This window comes from Felis catus, chromosome A1 (genome assembly GCF_018350175.1).
Source record: "Felis catus isolate Fca126 chromosome A1, F.catus_Fca126_mat1.0, whole genome shotgun sequence".
Taxonomy (NCBI): domain Eukaryota; kingdom Metazoa; phylum Chordata; class Mammalia; order Carnivora; family Felidae; genus Felis; species Felis catus.
The window spans coordinates 35,569,858-35,583,552 of NC_058368.1; the positions used below are offsets into that span (position 1 = coordinate 35,569,858).

At 37.5% G+C, this 13,695-nt stretch overlaps 1 long non-coding RNA gene across 1 annotated transcript; it reads right to left on the reverse strand.

The window, feature by feature from the left end:
- Positions 1 to 1,826: 1,826 nt before the first annotated feature.
- LOC123383760 lies at positions 1,827 to 12,680 on the reverse strand. The gene is made up of 3 exons (XR_006593927.1): positions 12,514 to 12,680; positions 2,777 to 2,858; positions 1,827 to 1,870 (listed from the first exon to the last, which is right to left on the reverse strand). It is a non-coding gene; the product is annotated as an uncharacterized LOC123383760 (long non-coding RNA).
- Between the last annotated feature and the right edge of the window lie 1,015 nt (positions 12,681 to 13,695).

Consider the following 13,695-nt stretch of genomic DNA (forward strand, 5'->3'; position numbering starts at 1 on the left):
GCCAAAGAGTGTGTCATATATGCAGAAGGCTTTCAAACAGGGGAGTACTTGATGAGAGCTGCACTTTAAAGATCACTCTGGCAGCACTGTGTAAAATGTTTGGAGGAGAAAAAGAGACTGGGGGCAAGGAAGGGGGCTGTAACCAAACCAACGGTCCTGGACAAGTGAAAGTGGAAAGGGGCAGCTGCTGTGAGAAGCTTCTGTGGAGCAGAATGTGGGCACCTTGCTGGGGCCTGAGCATCACTAGCAAGGAGGGCAGCACACATATTAAAAATGAGAGGCAGCATTGAGAGGCCAACTGGAATCCTGGATATCACACTAAACCAGATTGGAATCTAGCTCAGTGCGTTACCTAACCTCTCTGAGTCTACAGCCATATTTGTAACAAAGGAAAAGTAACCTTACAGAGCTGTTATAAGAAGTGCCCGAGTGAACATGTAAGATGTCTCATTTATAGTGGCTCTTATACTGTGGCTTCCCTCTTTCTCTGTGTCTTTGTTACTCTGAATACTGAGCGTGGACCAGCAGCAGTGACATAACTCAGAAACATATTAGAAATATAGACCCTCAATCTGTACCCTAACCGACTGAATCAGAATCTGAAATTTGACATGATCCCCAAAGATTTCAGTGCACATTTAAGTTTGAGAAGCATTACCCCATGGAGTCCTCCTGAGGTGTCCTCCATTCAGGTCCCCCATCTCCTCTTTGACTCCTTAGCCTTGACTCCCATTCTTTCTTCCACTTCCCACCCTACAAAAAGAAATGGAGAAAAGAGAGGAAAAAATAATGAAGGGGGAAAAATACAGTAGAGCCTAGAAGAATGTCCTATGACTACAATATAACAACACTAATTTTTTTTCTTTTGTGAAAACTGTCACTACAAGACATTTTAAAAACAGTTCTAAACAGTGAGTTTCAAAAATGTTTGAGGAAAAATGACTTTCAAAGATAAATTCAGTTGGCAGTTTTTCTGCTATGTTTGTTGGGAGGTGGGGGCTGTCTCATTATTTTATTGGCACACTCATAGTCAAGCTTTTAGAATGACTGATAAAAGGAAAAGACAGTTCTAGTGACAGTAGTAATCCAATTTTATAAGGCAACAAGCAGGACCTGTGGCTGAGAGGGGAATCTTTGATTTTGTGGATTAAGGATCAAACTCAGTCCTGAATGTCTATGTGTTTGGCCACCATTCAAGCCAAAGCTTTTAGGCTCTTGACATTGTAAAACAACAACACAGTAAAGGATCAAAGAATGGAGAATTCTTGCAAGTAAGAGTTAGGTCGGTCTGTGCCAGCTCAGGTTTCTGTATACAGCATCCACAAGCACGGGGAAGCTGCTAAGTTGGTGAGCCATTGGTTCAAGGTAGCAAAAACAGACATTCTGATTCTAAGCAGAAAGGACAGTATCATGACGTCTAAGGCCAGGCTTGCAAAGGTGCATTCATAATGAGAAAAAGAGAGCCACAAAACAAACAGCCCTGGATCAATATCTCAGAAATTCATCCGACATGGACTCAGGCCTCCCCATGAGAACAGTCTTCAACATACTCTTCAAAATCTGCCTGGGAATACTTTCCTGAATCTCCAAACCCTGATAAGAATCTGCAACTGACAAAACATTGCATTGGCTGATTTTATTTCAGTATTTGTAAGTGAGGAATACATGGATTTAAAAGTATACACCGTTGAGGGGTGCCTGGGTGGCTTGGTCAGTTAAGCGTCCGACTTCGGCTCAGGTCATGATTTCACGGTCCGTGAGTTCGAGCCCCGTGTCAGGCTCTGTGCTGACAGCTCAGAGCCTGGAGCCTGTTTCAGATTCTGTGTCTCCCTCTTTCTCTGCTCCTCCCCTGTTCATGCTCTGTCTCTCTCTGTCTCAAAAATAAATAAACGTTAAAAAAATTAAAAAAAAAATAAAAGTATACACCATTGATTAGATAGTCTATCACATTTAGCATAATTTCACATTATTACTGAAAGCACCATTGTGATAAGGAACAAAGAACTAAGATGGCAATACTCTTTCTTACTTTCTAGCGAAGTTCTTAAGCAAGTTAAAAGCTACATCATCACCCCATGATATGTCAATAATGATAATAATTAATTTTCAATTATTAAGCAATCACTCTCTACTACAGACTGTTCTTACCAAATATTACTGTTAAGGATGGTAGATAATTCCCATCTTACAGATGTTGAAACTGAGGCAGAGAGAGGCTAATATCTTGTCAAAGGATAAAAAAAGATAAAAGATGAACATGACCCTCATATTTACATCTTTCCAACTCCAAAGTCCTATCTACTAATCCACATTACCTCTAATAATGCACTCTACCTTGTTGCTCCTCAGTTTCCTCAACTGTGAAATGAAGACTTCAGCAATATGGTCTCCCATGTCTTTTTCTGCCCTGACAATCTTTGATTCTCTCTGACATTAGGTTAGTCATTTTATATAATGTAGAATATTCTGATGGTTAATTTTATGTGTCAACTTGGCTAGGCTATGGTGTACAATTATTTGGTCTAAACTAGATGATATGGTGAAGATAGTTTTAGATGTGATTAATATTAACAATAAGTTGACTTTAGTTAAAGATTATCCTCAATAATGTGAGTGGGTCTTATTCATTCATTTCAAGGCCTTAAAAGAAAAACTGAAGTTCCATAAAGAAAAAGTAATTTTCCTCAAGACTGTAATATAGAAACCCTGCCAGAGTTTTCAGCCTTCCAACCTACCCTACTAATTTTGGACTCAAAATGGCAAAATCAGTTCTTACCTTAGTTTCCAGTATACCAGACTGCCCAGCAGATTTCAGACTTGCCAGATCCCATAGTCTTGTGAGGTAGATCCTTAAAAAACTGTGAGAAATAAATTCCTGTTGTTTATTAGCCACCCAGTCTGTGATATTTTGTTATAGCAGCCTAAACAAACTAAGATAAGGGGCAAAAGAACTATAAGATAGACATAAAACAATTAACAAAATGGTAATAGTAAGTCCTTCTATATCAATAATTACTTTAAATATAAATGGATTAAATTCCCTAATAAAAAGACCTAGAGTGGTTGAATGAATTTTTTCAAAAATCTAATTACGTGGTGTCTACTAGGATTCATTATAGATTTAAAAACACATGTAGGCTGATAGTGATAGGATAAAAAAACATTTATATGTGAATGGTAACCAAAAAGAGAGTAAAGAGTGGCCATAGTTATATCAGAAACAAACAAAAACAACAACAACAAAAAACAGACTTTTCTGTCTTATTTTTGACAAAACTGTCAAAAGAGACAAAGATAAGATATTATAATAAAAAAGGGTCAATTCACAAGAATATATAACAATTATATACACACCCAACATCAGGGGTATCTGTAACTAAATACATAAAGCAAACATTGACAGAACTGAAGAGAGAAATAGACGGCAACACAATAATAGTAGGAGATGTCAATACTCTATTTTCAATAATAGAATATCCAAATAGAAGATCAATAAGGGAACAGAGGACTTGGACAATACTAAACACTAAGTGGATCTAATAGACATGTAAAGAACATTTCACCCAACAGCAACAGAATATATATTCTTTTTTTTTTTACGTTTATATGAACATTTATTCAAATACAGGATATTGCTCTTGTGAGAACTAAAATTTATATATTTTTAAATATAATGATGTCATTGTCTTTTTAAGCAACAAAAACTATGTGAGATGTGGGTCTATGCAACAGACTATATATTCTTTAAGCACACATGGAATATTTTCAGGATAGATCATATGTTAGGTCATAAAACACAAAGCAGGTGTTAACAAATTTATTTTTTTTTAATTTTTTTTTTAACGTTTTATTTATTTTTGAGACAAAGAGAGACAGAGCATGAACGAGGGAGGGGCAGAGAGAGAGGGAGACACAGAATCAGAAGCAGGCTCCAGGCTCTGAGCCATCAACACAGAGCCTGACGCGGGGCTCGAACTCACGGACCGCGAGATCGTGACCTGGCTGAAGTCGGACGCTTAACCGACTGAGCCACCCAGGCGCCCTGGGTGTTAACAAATTTAAAGAGACTAAAATTATATCAAGCATCTTTTCCAGCCACAATGGAATGAAACTAAAAACTAATTACAGAAGGAATACTGGAAAATTCACAGTATGTGAAAATTAAACACACCTTGCACATCCAATAAGACAAAGAAGAAATCAAAAGGGGAGTTAGAACATACCTTGAGACAAATGAAAACAAAAATATAGCACACCAACAGGTATGGGATGCAGCAAAAGCAGTACTAAAAAAGTTTGTAGTGACAAGGCCTACATTAAAAAAAATTGTCTTAAGTAAACAACCTAACTTTACAACTCAAAAAATTAAAAAAAAAAAAAAAAAAAAAGAACAAACTAAATGCAGGAGGAAAGTAATACCAAAGATTAGAGCAGAAATAGAGAAGAGAAAAATAATTTAAAAAGTTAACAAAACTAAGAGTTGTTTGTTTTTTTTTTTTAAAGATCAAAAAAGTTGACAAATCTTTAGCTGGACTCAGAAAAAGAGGAAAGACACACACACAAAAAAGACATTAATAACTAATGCCATAGAAATAAAAAGGATTATGAGACAACTATAACCAATTACAAACTAACAAATTGGATAACTTTGAATAAATTGATAACTTCCTAGAAACACACAACTTACCAAGACTGACTCATGGAGAAATAGAAAATCTAATCTGTGACTAGTAAGGAGATTGAATCAGTAATCAAAACCCTCCCCAAAAAAGACAAGCCCAAGAGCAGATGACGTCACTGGTAAATTTTACCAAACAGCTAAAGAATGTCAATTCTTCTCAAATTCTTCCAAAAAATTGAAAACTCATTTTATGAGGCCAGCATTACCCTGATACCAAAGCCATAAAAGACCCTATAAGAAAAGAAAACTACAGGCCAATATCCCTGATGAATACAAGTTAAAAATATATACATATTAAGCCTCAACAAAATACTAACGAACAAAATTCAATACACCTTTAAAAAAACCCATCATATACCATGACTAAGATTTATCCCTGCGATGCAAGTATGGTTCAACAAAGGAAAATTAGTTAATGTGACACATCATATTAACAGAGGAAAGAATAAAAATCACATAAAATCAAAGAATAAAATTCACATTTGATAAAAAACAGAAAAAACACTTGATAAAATTTAGCACCCTTCATCTTAAAAACATTCAATAAGCTAGGAATATAGGGAGTGTACCTCTCCATAATAAAGGCCATGTATCAAAAGTGAATAGCTAACTTCATACCCAACAGTGAAAAACTCAAAGTTTTTTCTCTGTCCTATTCCTATTGAGTTTGAGGAAAACTCAAAGTTTTCCTTGTCCTGAGATTAGGAATAGGACAAGGATGCCCACTCTCACTGCTTCTATGCAGTAAAGTACTGGAAGTTCTAAACCAGAGCAATGAAGCAAGAAAAACAAATATCATCCCAATCAGAAAGAAAGATGACATGATCTACACGTTAAAAAAAAAAAACAAAACCCTATAGATTACACACACACAAAGTTAGAACTAATAAACGAATGCACCAAAGTTGTAAACTACAAAATTAACAAATAAAAATCTGTTGTGTTTTTATACTAACAATGAACAACCCGAAAGGAAATTAAGAGAGCAATTACAGGAGGACCTGGGTGGCTCAAGTTAAGCATCTGACTTTAGCTCAGGTCATCATGTCACCACTTGTGAGTTCAAGCCTTCCATCAGGCTCTATGCTGACAGCTCAGTCTGGAGCCTACTAGGGATTCTGTGTCTCCCTCTCTCCCTGCCACTCCCCCACTCGCACTCTGTCTCTCTCTCCTCTCAAAAATAAGTAAACATTTAAAAATGTTTAAAAAGAAAGTAACTACATTTACGGTAGCATCAGAATGAATGAAATACATAAGATTAAACTTAACCAATCAGGAGAAAGACCTGTACACTAAATTTATAAAATATTGCTGAAAGAAATGAAATAAGATGTAAATAAATGGGAAGACATTCCATTTTTGTAGACTGAAAGGCAATATTGATAAAATGTCCCATAATACCCAAAGTGGTCTACAGATTGAATGCAATCTCTATAAAAATCCCAACAGTATTTTTTTTTTGCAGAAATAGAAAAAAGAAAAACAATCCTATAATTCATACAGAATCACAAAGGACTCTGAGTAGCCAAAATAATCTTGGGAAAGAACAAAGCTAAAGTTCTCACACTTCCTCATTTCTAAACATATTACGAAGCTACAATAAAATGAATTAAAACAGCATGGTAATGCATAAGGACAGATATATAGACCAATGGAACAGAACAAAAAGCCCAGAAATAAACCCCTGTCTATATGGTCAACTGATCTTTGACAAGAGCACTAAAAATACACAATAGAGAATGAGTAATCTTGTCAACAAATGATATTGAGCAAACTGTACATCCACAAGCAAAACAATGAAATTGGAACTTTGTACCATACACAAAAATCAACTCAAAATGGATTAAAGTCTTAAATGCAAGGAACCGAAACTATAAAACTTCTAGAAGAAAGCATAGGGTGAAATTTTATGACCTTGATCTTGACAATGATTTACTGGATATGACACCAAAAGCATAGGCAACATAAGCAAAAATAAATAAGAAAGACTATATCAAATGAAAAATCTCTGTACAGTGAGGAAAACAACAGAGTAAAAAGGCAACTTACAGAATGGGAGAAAATATTTGCAAAGTGTGGATCTCACAAGGGTTTCATGTCAAAATATTTGAAGAATTCTCGCAACTCAATAGCAGAAAACAAATAATATAAAAATGGGCAAAAGACTGAAATAGGTATTTCTCCAAAGAAGACATACAGAGGACCAACAGGTATGTGAAAAGACATTCAACATCACATCACTAATCATAAGAGAAATGCAAATCAAACCCACAATAAGATATCACCTTATACCTATTAGACTGGCCGTATGAAAATAAGTAAATAAAATAGAAAATAATAAGTGTTGGTGAGGATGTCAAGAAATTGGAGCCTTAACATTGTTAGGAGTGTAAAATGGCACAGCCACTATGGAGAAGAGTATGGAGGATTAATTTTAAAAAGTAAAAATAGAACTATATGATCCTGCCATCCCACTTCTGAGTATTTATCAAAAAAAAAAAAAAATGGAAATGAGGATCTCCAAGAGGTGCGTGCACTCCCATGTTTATTACAGCATTGCTTGTAATAGCCAAGAGGTGGAAGCAACCTCAGTGTCCATTGACTAATGAATAAATAATGTGATTTGTACACACCATGGAATATTATTCAGGCTTTAAAAAGTAAGGAAATATAGTCATATGCAGCAACAATGGATGAACCTGGAGGACATTGTGCTAACTAAAATAAGCAAGTTCCACAAGGATAAATACTGCATGATTCCATTTATATGAGGTAACTAAGTAGTCAAACTCATCAAAACAGAAAGTAGAAGGGTGATTGCCAGGGGCTGGGAGGAGAGGAAAATTGGGAGTTGCTCTTTCATGGGCCTAAAGTTTATCACGTAAGATGGAAAAATTCTAGCGAGCTTTGTGCTTATAGTTACCGATATTGTGATGCACACTTACAAGTTTGTAAGAAGACTGGTCTCATGCTTTTTACTATGATTTTTTTTAAGTAGATATGTTAAATTGGAAGTAAAATCAAATTAGCGGAAAGAATTACAAGAAGCATAGTTTTTGCTTCTAGACCTGTGGCCAGGTGCATAGTCAAAAACATTTTGGGGTTTGTTTTTCCAAATATATTCCACAATTTTTCATGGTAACTTCCTCCATTATCCTTAGGGAATTTTTCTTTAAAATGCTCCTAACTCTATCATGAGATATAGCATTTGTTTCTTGTCCTAAGTCTAAATGTTTGATTTGGTACTTGGCCATGCCCTTAGGATTCGTCATGTATCTTTTCTTCCCTGTACTATAAAATGTGTTAAATGGCTCTGAGACTTTATCATGCTATAAACTACTAAAATTCCTTGGTATTGACCAGCAGATTGATGATCCTTAAACTTCATTATAAAATAACCAATTCAGTCAGAGAGGTACTTATCTCATCAGATTTTATTCTCTTGGTTATACTTTTCATTTTGCCACCCAGTTCTTGCCTTTCAAAAGAACTGAAGTTCAGTTTAATGTACCTGTGCTATTCACACATGGTACTTATATTTAAATTTAAATTAATTAAAATTATATACAATTGAAAATTCAGTTTCCTCATCACACTAGCTGCCTTTAAGAGCTCAATAGCCACATGGGGCTAGTGACTACTGAAGTGAGTAGTCCAGATATAGCTCATTTCTATTATTGCAGAAAGTTCTATTGGACAGTGCTGTCGTAGATCCTTCCCTCACCCTCCAAAGCCCCACCCCTAGTTGGCATATTAGCAGAACACTTAGCTTCTAAATGAATTTCCCTTGTCTCATCTGAACAGTGAGAATAACGCTTTTCTGACTCAAGAAAAGGACTGACCCAGATTATCTTTGAAGTTCCTTACTAGTAGGATAGCCTCATTTCTGTGAATCCACTAAGACTTGACACTTGGTCAGGAAGATAAGTCCATTATAACGTTTCTCTGGAAAAAAATCAAATTTGAATTACATCATCTCAACTTGCAGCCTCTTTGCCAAGAATATAACCTACTTAAATGCAGGAACTGCATTCCAACTTCACAAATTCCTTACTGGGTCCAACATGGCAGGTGGTACTTAAACTGTGTTTTTTTACACCCCAAGAGGCCTTGAAAACACTGTGATAAGAGAACCAGCCTCTCTACTAAGGGTCACAGTATCCCTGTAGGAAGACATCTGGGAAGTAGAAAATTCACTTAAAAATGCAAACTACATAGTCCTGTAAGTAATTAATTAGGGAACATAAGTTGTATTTGAGCTAAAACGGAACCTTTGATTATACCTAATGTCTGGTAGATGATTAATGTATAAAGTGTTTGCTGTTTACTAAACAAGGGATTTGTCTTTTCTTTACCATCTGAAAAATCTTGTTTGAAACACTTAGTTTCAGAGATGTGATCATTTCTTTGGCACTTACTGGACTGTTAAATTGAATTCATGCTGTCCTTCCACGTTTCCCAACCTACTCAGGAAGTATGAAAATGGGAACTGATGAGCAAGGCCTGGACATGTTTCCACATCCACTGTGTTAATGTTTATTAATGCAAGTCAGCTTGCACACAGATCTACCACCTGGACCAAGATAAATGGTGAACAGTATACCTTGCTGCTTGGGCAACTTCCTTTCCATGGCTAAAACAGAAGAGGCTTTCTAACTTGGGATATTCACTTTCATTGCAAACCTTTTTGATATCGTTGTTTTATATATATCAGAAACTTTTCATATCATATATGTTTGACAATAATTCTCAACAAGATATAATAAAAAAGTTATCAGACCACCCCCTTCCCCACTTCAAGTAGCCATCTCTGTTCTAGGTTGTCCTGAGCAGGGAAAATGAATTGGGGGATGGTCGGGTGATTTTTCCCTAAACTTCCTGGTCTTCTATTGTGCCAGTACAACTTTGTTATGCTATTCTTGGCTTCTTGCCTCATGAGGAACCAGAAGTTTATAAGCAGATCCAGCAACCAGTGGTTTTTATCCTGGGACTCATCAACCCCCAGAAGATAAAAGCAAAGGTACATGAATACATGCAATTTTTTTCTTAGGAGAAGGTTAATAGCTTTCATGAGATTTTGAAATGAATCCATGATCCAGAGGAGATTAAAAAGTCCCAATTTCAATTGACTTGGAATGTAATCAAGTCACCAATGACGTATTGCTTCTGCCACTAGAAAGGGCCTGTGATAGGGTACAACACAGTGTCCAGGAATCTATAAAAAGAAGAACTTGGATACTTAATTCAGGAGCCCCAGTCTCATCCCCAACTTGTAATAGTTGAGATGTGTTCAGTAAACATGGATGAAGGGCTTTAAGCACTGATGATACAGTAGGAAGCTAATTATAAGAACACTCACCAGTATTTGTTGCATGCCTATGTACATAGCAATTGTTACATGTTCTTCCATTTAATATCAATAATTCCTCAGTTGAGTATAATTTACCCCATTATGAGATGAGAAAAATGAGGCTCAAATTGGCTAAATAATGTGTTTAGGACAGCAATGTTAACACACTGCAGTACCAAAATCGGAGCCCAGGTCACTCTGAAAGCTTATAGATTAATATGCCCAGCTAGAAATGTCCTTCCAGACCGTAGGTATGGACCTTCAGTTCTCCAGTCATCCCACCTAAAAAACTGGAAAGGTAGCACATCTTATGATTCCTCAGGCAGGGCAAAACAAGGCTAATTTTAGAAGTCTAATGAGAAAGGATTAAGATACTTCCTGTTAGACAGTCAACACAAGTGCCTCTCATTAGCAACAATAAAAAACCAGCTTGTATGGTTGGCAAAGGAAGCAGCCTCAGCTTTCTTTTGTGATTCTCAGCTGGATTGCCCCTTTAAGAAGCTTAGCCCACATAGTCACATACACAGATCCTCTAAATCAAAACCTTTTCAAAAAACACCCAGGAGTGATCCCTAACTACCAAGGAGTAAGACATATCCTCTCAGGAAAGAACAGTGAAGAGCTTTATCTGAATGCTGGTGAGGTTCAGCTATTCAAGAGAAAGCCATCTAGAGAAGTGATTTTACACAATTTGTGAATTTTATTCCATTCTAGCAAACTTTTATTGACACCTGTTCTCTGCAGGGATTGTGCAAAATGCTGCAGAAGAGGCTGAGATGTATAGAAATCGCTGGCCACTATGTTCATAGTTCATTGGGAGAGACAGATACACAACCAATAAGGATAGTCTGGCAGACAGCAGTATGTTGGAAAATCAAATTTCAACCAAAATGCAAGAGGAGAGCAGGACAGTGAAAGAACAATCAGGGAGAGTCTGAAAAGGGCTTGTGGAAAATGTGGGCTCTTTGGATTAATAAAGGGAAGTAAGACATTGATAAGGACTAACATCTCAAAGCATAAAAGAAGGTATGGATATATCTGGAAAAACAATAGTAGCCCAGGAAGGTCCAGAGAGTAGAGTGGCTTTGGAGAGTCAAGAGAATACAGGTCAGTCAGCCTGGAAAGATGGTTGGAAAGTAAGTACACATTGCTGCCATTGCCAGGTCTATCCTGGAGACCCTTGCTAATCAGACTGTGGTTAAAGGAAAAGAAGCCTCAGGAACACCTGAAAACTTGTTAGACATGCAGAAGCCCAGGCCCCACCTTAGACCAACAGCATCAGAATCTGCATTTTTACATGATCACAGGTGATTCATATGTGCATTATGGTTTGAGAAGCACTGCTGTGGACAATGGGGAGCCACTGATGGTTTCTAGGGGAGAAGAATAATCTGATCTTAGCTGTGCTTGGGAATTGCACCTTTGTAAAGTAGTATGGAGGACACAAAAAATGGCCGTGCAATAAGCAGTTATCCAGTGACTCTTTGCAAAAACATGAACAGTTGTCTTCTGGAATGATGATTATTGTATGATATTCCTATAGGCGTAGCTTCCTCACATTTGACTTTGAGGTAACTCAGATTAATTTTTTTAATGTAATTTATTCACTGGATGGGAAGAGGAAGACGGGAAACCTGCTTGCTGTAAAAAATAGACATATTTTTCACTTTAATTCTTTATCCGGAATCTACATAACCGTGCTGTTTGATTTTAGATGGTTCAAATTTTTAATGCCACTTGAAATCTGATCACCAAGGACCCTGTAATATGAGATAAGATCAATCAGGCAGGCTCAGAGCCCTAATTCCAGAATAGTCTATGGCAACTCTTCTACCCTCCTCCATCCCCCAAACACCCATTTTGAGATAGCCAGGATAATTTTCTTCATTTCCTGCCCAGACAGCTGTGGAGTGTTGTGATTCTTTGTTAGACAGCTGCAGCATTTCTCCTTAGAAAAGGATACATCTTGTCAAGGATGCGGTTATTCTCAAATTTTTAGCCTATTTTTTAAACAGCGATGTACCCACCAGATGTAGAAATAGCTTAGCTTTAGAAACCGTAGAGCAAGGCCACAGCTAACATGCGCTTCCCTGCTTGGAGGTCAGCGCTACAAACACCCTCCGGAGGTTGCTTGTAATCTCCACTGCTTCCGCAAACAGTCCAACCCACCCCTGTTGGAAAATCCTCTGGACTCCTGAAAATAACTCCTTACTGGCTGAGTAAACCTTAACCGTCTCCTACAAGCAGATAAGAAAATGCCACACATCTAGAAGGTGAGGAGTAGCCAATTTTAATCCTCAATTATCTCCTCCTTCCACATCCACAAAACAGCCCAGCTATCTTCTGATCTTTACTGTGAAACTGCAGAGAGGAGAGAAAGAGCTAAAAGAAGATAAAATCTCGTGGTGTGCGCGCACGCGCGTGCGTCCATGGGCAGTCATGTAGGAGGGAGACAGGCAACCACATAAAAATTGAAAATTACCTCAGATGACAGTAAGGGAGACAGGACTTGGAAGACCGCGGGAGCAGAGATGATTAGAGTGAGTAGGCACGTCGTCGGGTGAGGGCTGAGAGGTTAGAATACTTAGATTACTTGGGAAATGTTGGACATTAGGTCAAGGGAGTTTTGTTACTGTGCCACGTCCTATAATTTAGATATCACGAGTCACAGATAGCACAGATATGAGGGAAGATTTTTTCCTCTTAAATGACTTCTTCTGCTTTCAGAATAACCTCTTATTTGGTACTATTTTAATTTTTAAAGGCACTGGCAAAATGAAGCCAGAGGCAATTAAAAATCCTTGTAGTTTCTTTTGTGAAATTGGTGTTTGGGGGGAGTTTCTCCAAATAAAAATTCTGTTTGCCCCCTTTCTATTTCAGGATCTCTAATAATCATTAAATTTTGTTTGACAAGGAATGCCACAGGTTAAAGCGATTCCTAACTTTGTAAAATCAGTCACAAACTCTATTCCCCGAGGTAGAGAGGAGAGAGCCTTTGTCCGTTGGCACAGCCTGGAAGTGCTTGGAAACCACACAGCAAAGGTCAACTGGTCTCACGCCGTCAACAAACCTCTCTGCGTACCTACTGCAGATCAGGGGTTTTGCTAGGCAGAGGCTGTGAGAAGACAACTAAGGCATAAACCCTGTCTCACAAAACTTCTATATTACAAGAAAGACAACCAAGGAAAAGGGTACTTCAAATACAGGTTTATCAATATAACAGGGACAGCTACCTACAGAGTATCAGGGAAAGCTTCCTGACCAAATGGAGGGAAAATCCCTCCAAAAGCTAGCTGTTCTTAGAAGTCCATTCTTTTTTTTTTTTTTTTTTTTTTTTTTTGTCAAATTGGCTTCCATACAACACCCAGTGCTCATCCCAACAAGTGTCCTCCTCAATGCCCATCACCCATTTTCCTTCTCCTCCACCCCCATACACCCTTAGTTTGTTCTCTGTATTTAAGAGTCTCTTGTGGTTTGCCTCCCTCCCTCTCTGTGACTGTGTTTTCCCCTTCCCTTCCCCCATGGTCTTCTGTTCAGTTTCTCAAGATCCACATATGAGTGATAACATATGATATCTGTCCTTCTATGACTGACTTCCAGAATAATACCAGCATAATACCTTCCAGTTCCACCCACGTTGCTGCAAATGGCATGATTTCATTCT